This window comes from Chanodichthys erythropterus, chromosome 10, assembly GCF_024489055.1.
Source record: "Chanodichthys erythropterus isolate Z2021 chromosome 10, ASM2448905v1, whole genome shotgun sequence".
Taxonomy (NCBI): Eukaryota; Metazoa; Chordata; class Actinopteri; order Cypriniformes; family Xenocyprididae; genus Chanodichthys; species Chanodichthys erythropterus.
Window position 1 is genome coordinate 51,763,139 of NC_090230.1, and position 13,262 is coordinate 51,776,400.

General features: G+C 34.2%; 1 protein-coding gene across 1 annotated transcript in view; it reads right to left on the reverse strand.

The window, feature by feature from the left end:
• phf24 (PHD finger protein 24) overlaps positions 1-9,648 on the reverse strand; it is a 53,897-nt gene extending 44,249 nt beyond the window's left edge. Inside the window, exon 1 of the mRNA XM_067399410.1 lies at positions 9,567-9,648. The gene's annotated coding sequence lies outside the window, so the exon portion shown is untranslated. The remainder of the gene's footprint in view (positions 1-9,566) is intronic.
• Between the last annotated feature and the right edge of the window lie 3,614 nt (positions 9,649-13,262).

Below are 13,262 nucleotides of genomic sequence, written 5' to 3' on the forward strand. Positions count from 1 at the left end.
AAAATAATGCTAAAATACCTCTTTAATATATGTTACTGGTATTATCATGCATGCTTCATAAGTGCATGTTATTTCAAAGAAAAAAAAAATCCTTCAGAATCATCAGAAAGGTAATAATTTGCTCCACATTTGAAACACCTTTTCTTTTTTTCTTTTTGACCAATGTCACGTCCACTTTTCACAATCCAATCAATTCCCAGTGGACAAAAAATTAAGTCTGACCCTCGATTGTTTCTTGTTAAAGGCATAGTTCACCCAAAAATGATTCCATGATTTACTCACCCTCAAGCCATCCCAGGTGTATATGACTATCTTCTTTCAGACGAACACAATCGGAGATTTAAAAATATCCTTAGTCCTCCAAGGTTTATGATCGTAATGAATGGGAGCCCACATTTTGAAGCCAAAAAAAATGCATCCATCCAAAAAAAAAAAAGAAAAAAGTAATCCATATGACTCCAGGGGGTTAATAAAGGCCTGCTGAAGAGAATCAGTGTGCTTGTGTGAGACAAGTATCCTTATTTAAAACTTTATAAAGTAAAATAATGAGCTTCTGGTACGACAGCCATATGCATTTGATGTACGTCCAAAAAGCGTTAACTTCCACGACGTAGCACACAATGACATGGCGTTCTACACAATGACATGATGACTTACTATGCGTTGTGTGCTGATTCGCTTCAGAAGGCCTTTATTCACCCCATGGAGTCTTATTTTTTCTTTATTTTTAATAGATGGATGCATTTTTTTTTTTTTTTTTGTCTTCAGAATTTGGGTTACCATTCACAACCATTATAAACCTTGGAGGACTAAGAATATTTTAAAATATATCTCTGATTGTGTTTGTCAGAAAGAAGATAGTCATATACACCTGGCTTGAGGGTGAGTAAATCATGGGATAATTTTTTATTTTTGGGTGAAATCACATCAGATTATAGAAATAAAATGCTTTAGGAAGCAAAATGACCAGTAAACAATCTGATTATTAAATCTTTGCCTGAATTTTGCCTCTCGAAATGAAAAGGAAAAGACACCATTTGTATTCTGAACCACACTTGTGAATTTTAAATAAAAGATCTTCTAATGTTCCATTTTGTGGTGAGTTGACAGAGCTGTAACCACTTATTCAGGATTGGGGAAGATGAAATGTAATAATTAGAGAATCAGCCATTGCAAAACCCATATTGGTCGACGTCTCATTTGAATATAGAGGTTTTTCCCTCGATGACTGACACCTGAGAAAGTGCTTTTTCTGTAACAGATGGGCTTCCATATGTGATTCGGCAAATGGATTTTATTAAATAGATCTAAATGTTTGTCCTATATCCAATACCTAAGATTTTAAATGTATCTACTGAATATTAAGATGTTTTATAATGAAAATAGTGCATTACTATAGCTGATGCAGGCTAGATATAATTAAAAGCTAAATTGGGATAAAATTAAATTGGGACCCTAGGACCCACAGCACCTCACCTCACCTTAATAGCCCATTGCAACATGACACTGGCAGGGATCTAGCCTATGCCATGGCCATGAGGGGGATCAGAGGCAGCTTTATAATACCTTATCATTAATAGCTGTATCAATGTTACCATTATTAATATTATTACTATTATTATTATTATCATTGCTGTTACAACTACTACTATTATCATTATTATTATTATTATTAATTTCTCATCTGTAAATATTGTCTGTTTGCATAATAATAAATAAATAAATGAAAAATTAGATATAATTGAAAGCACCTAATGGCTTAAAATACCTCATTAATAGTTTTAAAATGTCTTATAAACAGAAACAGGTAGTATGTAACACCTCAATGAATACATTAAATAAATTATTCTTTATAAAATCCCTGCACAGAAAAAAAAAAAAAAAAAAAAAAAAAAAAAACGATATTCATTGACCTGAAATTCATACATGACTGAATATTAATAAAATAAATACGAAAATAAATTTGTGGTCCCTGAGAATGTTTGGATTTGGAGATGCATCTCTGCACTATAAGATGCACAAAGTCAGCAATCTCACAGAAATAAAAGAGAGGAATAACTATCCCATAAGCTCGAATGATGCGGTGTAGTTTTGGGCAACAGCTGTCTCACCAGCACAGCTCACTAACAGACCAGCTAGACTTCCCTGAAAAATTTAGATGACTCGACAGAAAAAGAAATGAAGTTGGGGGAGGCGGGAGACGTATGAAAACTCACAAAAGCAAAGCCTTATGTAAAGGGCTCTGCTATTATCTGTCTCTGTTTACATAGCATTTGACACAGACTCAACACTCACATTATGGTCCTGAAATTAAACAGCGATTTGTGACACTTCAGGACTGACTTAATTGGTTGAGTATTTCTACATAATAAAGTTTTTCTCAATCGCTTTGGCTCAGTTCTCAAAACAAGATCAGATCTCTGAACAATTAGCTTGTTGTTCACAACATATACAAATTTCTTATTGTTTTAAGCAAATTGCATATGTTTTGCCATGTGTGCAAATAAGTAAGTACAATTGTATGAGTCAGAGAAAACTAATGAGTTGATTCTCAGTGAAATTGTCAAACTCCTCACAAATTATAAACATTTTTGTGAGCCTTCATCACATCAATTATAAAAATCTGTCAGATGTGCATGTATATTCCATAAATATCTATGACACTGAATGTTTGTAATGTCTGTTAAATTGGATTAAATGAAAAAGGAATCAAACTCAATAACCAATCAAGTTTGTAAGCATATATATGGAGTTTACCCAGCACAATCACTACCATTTTTGAACATGGAGGAATGTCAGCAGCATCTACATTTGTATTTATACAGTACATTTATTTTTGTAGAAATGTGTTACATGAAAACTGAAAATTCACAGTTGCTTGTTGTGGAAGAGCAATAAGAAGACACGTGAGAATGTGTGGTTGCGTTTGTGGAAGACAAAATAGAGTGTGTAAGAATGAACAAGCAACTGTGAATTTTCAGTTTACATGTAACACGTTTCTACAAAAATAAAACATTTCATTTTCTTTTTGTTCTTTTTGTGCATAGTTGACTTTTTTACATACTGTATGTCATCTAGACAAAACTGAGTCTTGTATAGTATAGAAAGCAGTCAGTGTCAACAAAACAAAAGTTGAACAAACATGAAATTTGTATATAACAAATATTTCCATGGTGAAAAAAACATCTAAAGATTTTGACCAGTGTGGCTCACATGATAACAAAAACACTTTTTATGTTGGTGGCATTAGCCAATTTACTGATTTTAACTAGGTTTTGAAGCCTGAATTAAATGTTTTGGGTGAGTAACTACATTTTTCAGACATGCTAGAGTTCTGATATTATCTGTCATGACAATTCAACTTACAGTTTAGAGAATGAATGTTAAGACTGTTTCAAAAATTGTGCCAAATGCGATTGAGAAAAACTGTAACAAACATATTTAAAAAAAAATATTGTGTTTTGATATATATATTCTATACTAAACATGTCATAGAAGAGACATGTTAGTACGTTTTACTTTTAACGAGTTAGTTTGCCCATATAATCTTTAGGGTATAAGGTTAGCTAATTTGGCTTGCTGTCCACTGAGGAGGGGCTCGATGAAGCAGCTTCAACTCGAGCTCTGATGAATAAATAAAGGTTATGATTACATAGGGCAAGGTACCTGAGATGAAGCTGGAGTTTGGGGAGGTGGAGGGATGCTGGAACAGGTGAGACTGAAGAGAGGTAAGCAGCTGTTTATATACTCTGGCTGCTGATTGGAAGATTAGATGGGCTCACTCCTCCCTAAATTACGTTTAGGAACTTCACTTGTTTGACATACAGGCGAATAGATGGACTGAGACAGATGGATAGACGGATGGACGGACGGACAGACTGACGGACGGATGGACAGACGGACAGATGGACAGACAGACAGACAGACAGACAGACAGACAGACAGACAGATAGATAGATAGATAGATAGATAGATAGATAGATAGATAGATAGATAGATAGATAGATAGATAGATAGATAGATAGATAGATAGATAGATAGATAGATAGATAGATAGATAGATAGATAGATAGATAGATAGATAGATAGATCCTTTACAATTAAATTAAATTACATTCTTCTTGTGAAGGATTGGTAATTATCTTGCTTTTAATATGTTGACATTGCTTTTAATATCATGCTTTTAATATCATATTGACATACGTGTACTGTGTGAAATCATATCTCATAAAGTGGGGCTGTGAATGGGAGTTTATAGCCAATTTATGTGAGGGCACCGGGGACACCTTGGCGTCTAATTATCATTCTGTGTGAGGCATCTGTCTGCACAGATGTTAAGCAGAATAGTGGCTATGGTTGCTACATTTAATTCATATAGAGGCAACCCTTGCTTCTTCTAAGTGTTCAATTAAATTACATTTTTTGGCATACTTTCTCTCTCTCTCTCTCTCTCTCTCTCTCTCTCTCTCTCTGTCTGTACATGACTCATCTGTAAAGTGAGGAAATAATCAAAGAAAATCAAATAAAATATCCACCTTGTCTCTTATGTATTAAACTTGATTCATTTTATTGAATCAGTTCATTTAAATGAAGCAGCTCGAAAACAGATTAACCGACTCCCTGCACAGATATTTGAGTGGCATTATGCATCTTTTTCCAATATACCAAATAGAATCAATAGAAAAATATATAAAAATAAATAAAGAGTTTCAAAACTGTTAGCTATTTATCAGTAGCTTGCAAATTAAATATTTTTTCAAAACGTTAGCGAGTGCAGTACAGATGCCGATTGTGAACAAAAATTTACTAATCCAGATCTCGATGATCTGGGTCCTCTCCTGATCCATAAATGAATTCAGAAGCACCAGTCATCAAACAATTAAAAAAAAAAATAACTTGCAATGTACATTCTTGAAAATATCTACTTTTTGCAGAAAGAAATCCATATGGCAGCACAAGGGTGACTAAGTTAAAGGGTTAGTTCACCCAAAAATGAAAATTCTGTCATTACTCACTCACCCTCATGTCGTTTTCCACACCCGTAAGACCTTCGTTCATCTTTGGAACACAAATTAAAATATTTTTGATAAAATCTGATGGCTTAGTGAGGCCTTTATTGCCAGCAAAATAATTAACACTATCAGATGCCCAGAAAGCTTCAAAAACATATTTAAAACAGTTCATGTGACTAAAATGGTTCAACCTTAATGTTTTAAAGCGACGAGAATACTTTTTTTTTGCGCCAACAAAAACCAAAATAATGACTTTTCGACGATATCTATTGATGGCTGATTTCAAAACACTGCTTCAAAGCTTTACAAATCTTTTGTTTCAAATCAGTGGTTCGGAGCACAAAAAATCACATGATTTCAGTAAACGAGGCTCTGTTACGTCATAAGTGTTTTAAAATTTTGATGGTTCACGTGACTTTGGCAGTTTGATACGCGATCTAAACCGCTGATTCGAAACAAAAGATTCGTAAAGCTTTGAAGCTTCACGAAGCAGTGTTTTGAAATCGCCCATCACTAGATATTGTTGAAAAGTCGTTATTTTGTTTTTGTTTTTTGGCACACAAAAAGTATTCTCATCGCTTTATAATATTAAGGTTAAACCACTGTAGTCACATGAACTGTTTTAAATATGTCTTTAGTAGATTTCTGGACATCTGAAAGTGTTAATTGTCTTGCTGGCAATGCAGGCCTCACTGAGCCATCAGATTTCATCAAAAATATCTTAATTTGTGTTCTGAAGATGAATGAAGGACTTTCGGGTGTGGAACGACATGAGGGTGGGTAATAAATGACATAATTTTCTGTCATTATTTTTTGGTTGAACAAACCCTTTAATACATTTTTTGTTTACTGTAGCAAAACATCACAGTTTGTCTGAATGTCACTGTTTCAGATACATTGCACCTACATGTTCAACAGCCTTTGTTTTTCCCTTTAATATTATTGTAATACCATGTTTCACAAATCGGCTTCGCACTGTCAAGTTGTCTCTGACTTGAATCCCAACAATCCCTGCCTTTCATGCACTGCTCCTGTGGGGAACCGTTCTCTGAATAGGACGGCGACAAAGCATTCTTTTTTCCATGGGAATGCTTTCCATTGATGTGAATATCCCATCCCCAAAGGCCTGGAACTAATCACGCTAACGAGTTCACTAAGGCCACCTTCTGCCAGTGATTGGAATCACAAACACCCACCGAAAAAAAAAAGCTGCCAAAATTCAAAAACAAAATCGCCAACGCTCTCTGTAAAGGCTAATGAGTAATAAAGTGATAAAACACATAATCACGTCTATCTATGCGATGTGTGGCTTCTCAAAATTTATGAGTGCATATACGCTCTTGTATACCATTTCATCCCATAATGCCTGACCTTGGATACTCAGTGGCCCAAAAGTAAAGTACTCTGTCCAAACTATGAGTATAGGGAGTTGAAATTCCACTCGCACGCCGGCCTATGGGCATGGAGGCGTCGTAATGTAGAGGAATTTGAATGTAAATGCCTCTAGAGAGAGGAGCCCCCACGTTGGCATTCAGTTGCTGTCAGGCACAGAGTCTGTGCCAGGCAGTCTTCTGAGAGGACTTGACAATGAGCACTGTGAGAGAGACGAGGGAACCTAGAGTGTCTGCAGGGTTCCAAAGCTGACACTCATGGTGCATTGTGGGTAGAAGGGTAGACAGGAGAGAACCAAAAGGTGGAGGGCAGTCTTGAAGTGCTAATGTCATTGTTTATGACAAATAGATCAGGTGAACCAATGCTAATACTGAACCATTACTAATAGTAAACACATAACTATAAAGACCAGAAATAGAATATAATTAAATATCAAATGTTAGATAACATTTAGCCCAAACACACATTAATGTTATTATCAATAATATAGTTTCTTATATGAAAAAAAAAAATCATTGTTTTTATATATATATATATATATATATATATATATATATATATATATATATATATATATATATATATATATATATATATATATACATACATATAAAGCATTATTATAAAGTGGTAATGTTTAAATGTTATTTATTTTATTTTCTTCACACATGGATCTGCTTTATTTTATAACAAGACGTTTTCTATGCTATAATTTTTATAATAAAATACATATGTTATATCTTATTAAATTATTAGCATCAAACAAACAATACAGTTATTATTCTCATTAATTAAAGATTACTTATTAAATTAAAAGATTGAAAAATTATTGCACAACCACCAAATAGGTGGCGATGAACATACTCTGGGTTGGCTGAACTTACTTCTGGACGTGTTTTTGGAACCAGCATACCTTGAGTAAGCAAGGAGTAATCTTGTAATCAACTGAGAGTTCAGGTTACCTGGTAAGTTAACCTTGCTTTCTGGAATACCCCCCTGTTTTAAATCAACTTTATGTTCAAGTAATAAACTATTATTATTGATGATAAACATTTTTACAGTTTTTCTCAATCGCAATGTTTTGAAACAGTCTTGACATTCATTTCCTAAACTGTTCAATTGTCACGACAGATAACAGACATCAGAACTACACATTTGTATAGTTGTATTTGGAATGCATTTACATTCTTGAACTTTCATTTTTTTTTTTTTTTTTAAGAAATAAATTAATTCAGCAACACAAGGGTGAATTTTCTTTTTTGGGAGTGAACAATTAATAGTAGCAATAATAAACTATTATTATTGGTGGCAATTATGATCCAAATAATTAGTGTTGTTGTTATTAATTTTATTGATATTTATAAGAATAATGATACCAATTAATATTATTATTAGCATTATTATCAGTATTATTATTATATTATAATTGTCATTTATTATTATTATTATGCAAGTAGTACTACCATAACATTGCTCCTTAAAGGGATAGTTCACCCAAAAATGAAAATTTGATGTTTATCTGCTTACCCCCAGGGCATCCAAGATGTAGGTGACTTTTTTTCTTCAGTCGAACGCAAATTATGATTTTTAACTGCAACCGCTGCCGTCTGTCAGTCAAATAATAGCAGTGATTAGGAACTTGAACAATAAGAGTCGAAAAAACTTCCATAGACAAATCCAAATTAAACCCTGCGGCTCGTGACGGCACATTGATGTCCTAAGACACGAAACGATCGGTTTGTGCAAGAAACCGAACAGTATTTATATCATTTTTTACCTCTAATACACCACTATGTCCAACTTCGTTCAACTTCCGGCTAGTGAGGTCTGATCGCGCTCTGATAACGGAAGTGATGTCTCGTGCTCATTGAAGTATATGGGCGAGATATCACTTCCGTCATCATAACGCGTTTTTTGACCTCACTAACAGGAAGCTGAACGAAGTTGGACATAGTGGTGTATTAGAGGTAAAAATTACATAAATAATGTTCGGTTTCTCGCACAAACCGATCGTTTCGTGTCTTAGGACATTAATGTGTCGTCACGAGCCGCAGGTTTTAATTTTGATTTGTCTAAGCAAGTTTTATTTACTGTTATAGTTGAAGTTCCCATCTACTGCTATTATTTGACTGACAGACAGCAGCGGTTGCAGTTTAAAATCATAATTTGCATTCGACTGAAGAAAAAAAGTCACCTACATCTTGGATGCACTGGGGGTAAGCAGATAAACATCAAATTTTCATTTTTGGGTGAACTATCCCTTTAATTCTAACATAATATTACTTACAATATTTATTAAATTATATTACATTTATTCATATAATACATATAAAATAACATTACTAATTATTAATATTAATGATTAAAAATATTGTTATCTAAAACAAAGAAACAGCATTAAGAATGAATGAATGAATGAATGAATGAATGAATGAATGAATGAATGAATGAATGAATGAATGAATGAATGAATGAATGAATGAATGATCAGTTTCACTATCAATTAAAATTCTGTAAGATCTACATGATCTTCCCTAAATTTGAGACTTTTGAGAACATTTCTGAATGCAAGCTCCTCAGTCCATCGCCTCAATGACTACATAACTCTCCTGGACTGTGACGTCAGAGGTGATGCACAAGGCTCTTACAAAGAGACTGCAATTGATCCAGCAAACTTACCTCTGCAGTGCTGCTCAAATGAGCATATGCACTTCACGCACAAGTTATCTTAGGAAATTTCACTGCATCCATTACCGTACAGCAAAAATGTAACGTGTAGCAAAAGTTATTGCGTAAAGTCTGGCTATAAAAACAGCCTCATCTTACATTTCACAGTGGAAAATGATGCCATATAATGCATGGCTCTCTCATCCACACCCGTCTAACAGCTCTGACCTAGATCGGATGGTATACACTGGGTATGTTTCTACACCCACACAAAACTGATGCATGAATGATCCGTCTCGTGATATTTACGTCCATGCACAGTAAGTTAGGTGCGTTTATAACCAGCCTGTTATGAATACATGTTACTATTCTATGTTGCATACAATGCACGTTCTGCAAGATTTGCTAATTGGTGTTAAATGTAGACTGTGAAAATCACAATAGTCTTGCTTTACTTTGTAGCCTAGCTATAGTTAGAAAAGAACTAAGACTAACCTGGAGGAAATTGGATGGTGCTCCGGTACTTAGGACTCGATTTCTTCTGCTCCTCTCACGCGCTGACAGCAATCATTTCAAGCGTTGCTTTCGTCAGTGAAGGCTATGCGTTCGTAATCGCGGCGGTCACTGTACCACAGCCTACTGCTGTGTGTTACCCGGGCAAACAAATATCCCGCAGCCGAGGGAACAGCGTTGATTGTGAAGCGCGAGCTGAAGGCGCTGAAGCTGGACAGCTCCAGTGCTGAATTGTGGAGTGAAACTTTGCTCTGGAGACCGTACAGCTCGTGTAAATAAACACAACCCTGGCAAAAAGTTGTCTGCTGCTTCAGCTGACTAACCCACTAGATTTGCCAATGTTCTTCGAGCCTCTTCATGGAACTTGTTTTCAGCCTGCCAATGGAGACGTTTCATTGGTCTGTTCAAATGACGTTGGATCTGGGAGATGAGATTAGCCAATACACGGAATATGGATGCAAAAACTGCTTTAATTAGAAATTAACATATCCTCGTCGATTTGGGGGTTGTAATCACTGCATTACTTTATTATAAATATTCAATAACAAACACCTAGAAATCAAGCTATTAATTTTATAGCCTAATCATTTACGGTTCATTTTAACACACTTATGCCCAATAATGGCCATCAATTCGTCTTAAATAGCATAATATATTCAGCAAAATTTAAACAGTAAAACAATTATGTAAAACAAAATTAATGACCAATGTAAAAAGGTCAAATGTAACATACAAAAATATCAAAACATTGTTTTGGTGAATAGATATTTTAAATTATTAAAATAAATGAGCAATATCTCATGAGTAGCCATGCGATATGGCTTTATATCAGCACGGCTGTGTTTCGGCCATAGGCCAAGTGCCGTAGTTAATGACAGCATGCTGATATACAGCCATATTGCACGGCAACGAGTGTGATATTACGTTTATATGACAGTTCAACAGCACAAGTGTGTAATAAATAAGAAACAACAACGGATTTTCTTTAAAAACCCTCTTTTTGTGAGGAACTACTTCCTTCCACCACAGATTTAAATCTCCGTTATAAAACGAATAGTTCCGGCCATTGATTCTAATTGGTTGAGCCGCGTTCAAAGCCGTTGTAAAATTACCGAAAATATATAGCTGACTGCATTACATAAGTATCACTGCGAGTGTGTATGTTGCTGCGTTTGTCTTAGCAACGTAAACATATGTTTGTTTACTGCATTATTTAGAAGAGTATTGTGAGAGATATCGAGTGACCGAGATAATTACTTGCATTCAGATATAGCATTTTCCTTCAGGTCAGTCATAATAAATGTTCATAATAAAAAATCTGTTTGAATGTCTACTGCGATCTTGTCCTTTTAACAGTTAATGGGTTTTTCTGTGCCCTGCTTACACTGACAGCACTAGTCAAAGCATTTGTCATTTGCGTCTTTACAACAAGTTTCAGTATAAAAGTCTTTGTGACTGAGTGACTCGCTCATAAAGACAGTCTTTGTCGCCATCTAATGGCGTAATAAATGTAACTTTTGTTGCTGTTCACAGTCAGGGACTATTGTTTTCCATCAGAAGGAATGCTTTTAATGATTTTACTTCATCAAAGTTGCATTGATATAAAAATATTGACATATTTTTTGGCTTTAATATTGTATTTTGTGGTAACCGTTTTATAAAAGCAATAAGCCCTGTGAAGCCGTGGTTTACAGTGAATTTATAACAGCTAAGGGGGTTTTAGGCACTCCGCTCCGCGATATCTTTGTCTTTTTAACATCAGGCTGTCATCACTCCCATGATAGCGCTAGTCAATGCATTTGTCAGTTGTGTCTTGTAAGATGTTGTTTAAAGTAAAAACAACGCCCTTGTTTCCTTGTTTCAGTCCATTTCAATATAAAAGTCTTTGCAACTGACTCACTCACTCTAATGGCGTATTAATGTAACTTTCACTGAAGTCAAAATCACAGACTCTTTCTCAATACTAAAAAATATGGCATATATTTATGTAAAATATTATTTATTGAACAATAATATTTAAATGAACAACAATAGCCATTATAACAATATAAGAAATAGGAAACAGTTCAGTCAAATGTACAAAAGCAACGCTCTAGTTAGTAGATTAATTTCAATGTAAATATAAGGTTATGAAAATTAATATAACCTTTAAGCCAAATCTATTAGCTCTGGAACAAGTAATTGATTAATAAGACCAAAGATATCCCGTTTGATATACCCAATACGAATTATATCTCATGTTTAAACACTATCTACATAAGAGCCAGCGGCAAATTCCCAAAGGACTGGCCGAGATGAAGCTGTTCTCTGCGGGTATATTAGCATTGAACGTTCACTGAGGGCCTGGAGCTCGCATCTCCGAAAGTGTCTAAACAAATTTTCAAATAGACGCTATGTTTACATATAAATTGCATATCTGAGGTCTAAACAACTATGTTCTACCTTAAAAAACTCTTAAAACATTCAGTTACAAAATAACAGTAGTATCTATAAAAATACAGTGAGATTGCTTGTCCGCCATGATACTCACTGTGAGAATGCTGACAGTGGAGTGATTCAAATGGTGAAATGTTACCGTGGCAATACTGGTAGAATATTGCATGGCTGGAAAGACCTCTCAGCCAATCATATTCGAGAACCAAAAAGAACTTTTGTATAAAATGATATAACATATAAAGATATGGCAACTTGCCCAAACTTACAAATTTTAAAAATCTCCCAGTTCATTCAGCTTTTCAAAACAAAAGAAATATGTTCATTATAGATTTTAATGCACCAAATTTCTCAGAAATCAAGTATTCCAGAGAGCTCAAACTTAATTTAAAAAAAAAAAAATCATAATATTATATTAAATTATTGAAGGTTTATTTTACAAAACAGTTTACAAAATGTATCATCTAATCTTTAAACTTTTGTTTATGGGCCAGTGGGGCACAGGTAATGTTAATGATAATAAAAAATAATTAAGATTTTATATACAAATTTACATATACAGTATGTATAAGGGAAGTGTATAATTTAGGAGCTGTAATTTTTTTTCAAAATTAATTTTGAAAAGTAATCCATGTCTTGTTACTAATTTGAGGTCATACAATCTCCATAATTAGGAAATGTATATCAACCCAACAATAATAATTATCATGAACAAAATTAGGTTAAGGGGTTATCACATAGGATTTGAATAATAAATTATCCTAACACCTCTAATTTGTCACATTTTGCTCTTGTTTGTACAGGTAATAATTAAGTTCATGGGTTATTTTTGAATCAATAAATGTTTTCATACACCTTCATCAAGATCTCAAATACCTATGGATGTCTCATTTTGATCCTGCGTAGGCAGTTATGTCCAACACTTCCCAGTATGTGGTCCCAGTGGGTCAAATGGAGACACATACATAATTAATGCTGAGGTAAATGCAAATGTAAATGCACATTGAACAATGTATGCCCTAGGGATCACTACACCTTATTGACAAAAAGGAAATCAAAGAGAGGATTGTGAGCTCATAAATAAGACCCTGTAACAAGCCCAAACTCATGTTCAGATGAATATTACTTTATTGATATAAAAGGCAACATGTAGAGGCTAATAATACTAATTTTGTGGGGACATTTTAGCCAATAATTAAATGGCATCTGAGGTCAATTGGTGTAAACAATTTGTGTTTTTAATTA